The 2,500-nt window shown below is 44.6% G+C and overlaps 5 non-coding genes across 5 annotated transcripts; all 5 read left to right on the top strand.

Annotated features, from left to right (window-relative positions):
- Window positions 1–38: 38 nt before the first annotated feature.
- TRNAA-CGC (transfer RNA alanine (anticodon CGC)) lies at window positions 39–110 on the top strand. Its single transcript has one exon. It is a non-coding gene; the product is annotated as a tRNA-Ala (tRNA).
- A 429-nt stretch (window positions 111–539) lies between these two features.
- On the top strand, window positions 540–611 carry TRNAA-UGC (transfer RNA alanine (anticodon UGC)). The gene has a single exon. It is a non-coding gene; the product is annotated as a tRNA-Ala (tRNA).
- Window positions 612–1,379: 768 nt separating this feature from the next.
- Window positions 1,380–1,465, top strand: TRNAY-GUA (transfer RNA tyrosine (anticodon GUA)). Its single transcript is given in 2 exon segments — window positions 1,380–1,416; window positions 1,430–1,465. It is a non-coding gene; the product is annotated as a tRNA-Tyr (tRNA).
- Window positions 1,466–1,594: 129 nt separating this feature from the next.
- Window positions 1,595–1,666, top strand: TRNAA-CGC (transfer RNA alanine (anticodon CGC)). Its single transcript has one exon. It is a non-coding gene; the product is annotated as a tRNA-Ala (tRNA).
- A 429-nt stretch (window positions 1,667–2,095) lies between these two features.
- Window positions 2,096–2,167, top strand: TRNAA-UGC (transfer RNA alanine (anticodon UGC)). Its single transcript has one exon. It is a non-coding gene; the product is annotated as a tRNA-Ala (tRNA).
- The last annotated feature ends 333 nt before the right edge of the window (window positions 2,168–2,500 follow it).

The following is a 2,500-nucleotide window of genomic DNA, read 5'->3' as shown; positions in this document are numbered from 1 at the left end:
GATTCCTTGCATCCATCAAACAGCTCGAGTGCAAAAGTGGGGATGTAGCTCAGTGGTAGAGCGCATGCTTCGCATGTATGAGGTCCCGGGTTCAATCCCCGGCATCTCCAGGAGCCTCTGTTCCTTATCTTGGCTTTTTTCCAGAAGGCTAGCCTGCCATCATGCAGAAAGAAGAAGTTTGTCATGCAGTTGGGGTGAGAGCCCCACTTAAATAGTCAGACATTTGCTTTGGAAAAATCTTTGAACTAGGCATAGTTTGCGCATTTCAAGAAAATCGGAGAATTTTGCATTCCAAAAGAAGGAAATAAATGCCCTCTCTGAGGATCGAACTCAGGACCTTCAGATTATGAGACTGACGCGCTGCCTACTGCGCTAAGAAGGCTGTATATAGGCATCTGTACATAAGACCATGAAGATCATCCAGGTACAAGGCTGAAGGATTTTCCTGACTGACATTGTATACTGCAGAGTCGAATGGGGTGATGTGGCCGTCGGTTCAATGCAGGGTTTCCAATCATACAGTCAAACCTTGCAGAAGTGGGGATGTAGCTCAGTGGTAGAGCGCATGCTTTGCATGTATGAGGCCCCGGGTTCAATCCCCGGCATCTCCAGACTTTTGCCATGCTTACCTTGGATTTTGGGCCGAAAGCTAGGCTGGCATCATGATGAAGGAAGAGATATGTCCTCCAACCGGGATGAGGACCCCGCTTAATCTGTCAGACGTTTGCCTTGAAAAATCCCATGAAATGGGGCTATCTCATTTTTGATGATTATAGATCAAAAGAATCCTACTTGTTGAAGACATCAAAGTGATGATTCATCTTGACAACCATAATGCTTTGATGATAGAAATCTGTTGCATCTCTCTTGATCATTGGTAAGGGTTCTTCTTCTAAACCAGAGACTCTTTACAGTAGCTTTTAGAAAAACTGAATATTTTGTTTATCTCAATCACCTTCAATCTACAGATTTTTCCGTTCTCTTTCCTTTTGAAAATGCATCCAAAATGCACGTTCTTGATGCTGGGTGCGTAGTAATGACTCCCATAACTTTCTGTCATTTCTTTCATGGTTCCGCGCAGCCATCCATTTGCCACCAATGCTGCCCAAGGTCTTTGTATCAAAGTTCCTTTCCTTTCTGTAAAATTGAAATTTGGAGCACCCCTGCTTATCCCCAAGCCAAGACAGAACATGAACTTTGGTCTGAAATCCTCCTTTGGGGTGATAAGACGTACCTTACAGTGTGCTCTAAGAACTGGTGACTTTGAGAGGGAGCTGCAGGTAATGTTCATGATTTTCATCGATCTGCTCCTGATCCCCACCCCCACAACCTTTCTTGAGCGAGAGATAATTACAGCGCTGAAAGATACTTCAGCCACTCCTTCGATAGCTCAGTTGGTAGAGCGGAGGACTGTAGCATACAGTCAGACATCCTTAGGTCGCTGGTTCAAATCCGGCTCGAAGGATTTTTTGCTTCGATTTCCATATATTTCACTTTTATTCAAACAATACCTTCCATTGATTATGATCGAGACTTTGCAGTCCCTGGGTTTCAGGGATTCCTTGCATCCATCAAACAGCTCGAGGGCAAAAGTGGGGATGTAGCTCAGTGGTAGAGCGCATGCTTCGCATGTATGAGGTCCCGGGTTCAATCCCCGGCATCTCCAGGAGCCTCTGTTCCTTATCTTGGCTTTTTTCCAGAAGGCTAGCCTGCCATCATGCAGAAAGAAGAAGTTTGTCATGCAGTTGGGGTGAGAGCCCCACTTAAATAGTCAGACATTTGCTTTGGAAAAATCTTTGAACTAGGCATAGTTTGCGCATTTCAAGAAAATCGGAGAATTTTGCATTCCAAAAGAAGGAAATAAATGCCCTCTCTGAGGATCGAACTCAGGACCTTCAGATTATGAGACTGACGCGCTGCCTACTGCGCTAAGAAGGCTGTATATAGGCATCTGTACATAAGACCATGAAGATCATCCAGGTACAAGGCTGAAGGATTTTCCTGACTGACATTGTATACTGCAGAGTCGAATGGGGTGATGTGGCCGTCGGTTCAATGCAGGGTTTCCAATCATACAGTCAAACCTTGCAGAAGTGGGGATGTAGCTCAGTGGTAGAGCGCATGCTTTGCATGTATGAGGCCCCGGGTTCAATCCCCGGCATCTCCAGACTTTTGCCATGCTTACCTTGGATTTTGGGCCGAAAGCTAGGCTGGCATCATGATGAAGGAAGAGATATGTCCTCCAACCGGGATGAGGACCCCGCTTAATCTGTCAGACGTTTGCCTTGAAAAATCCCATGAAATGGGGCTATCTCATTTTTGATGATTATAGATCAAAAGAATCCTACTTGTTGAAGACATCAAAGTGATGATTCATCTTGACAACCATAATGCTTTGATGATAGAAATCTGTCGCATCTCTCTTGATCATTGGTAAGGGTTCTTCTTCTAAACCAGAGACTCTTTACAGTAGCTTTTAGAAAAACGGAATATTTTGTTT

This window comes from Triturus cristatus, chromosome 4_1 (assembly GCF_964204655.1).
Source record: "Triturus cristatus chromosome 4_1, aTriCri1.1, whole genome shotgun sequence".
Taxonomy (NCBI): Eukaryota; Metazoa; Chordata; class Amphibia; order Caudata; family Salamandridae; genus Triturus; species Triturus cristatus.
Note: the sequence above shows the minus strand (reverse complement) of the source record. Positions and strands in the feature narration are given on the sequence as shown.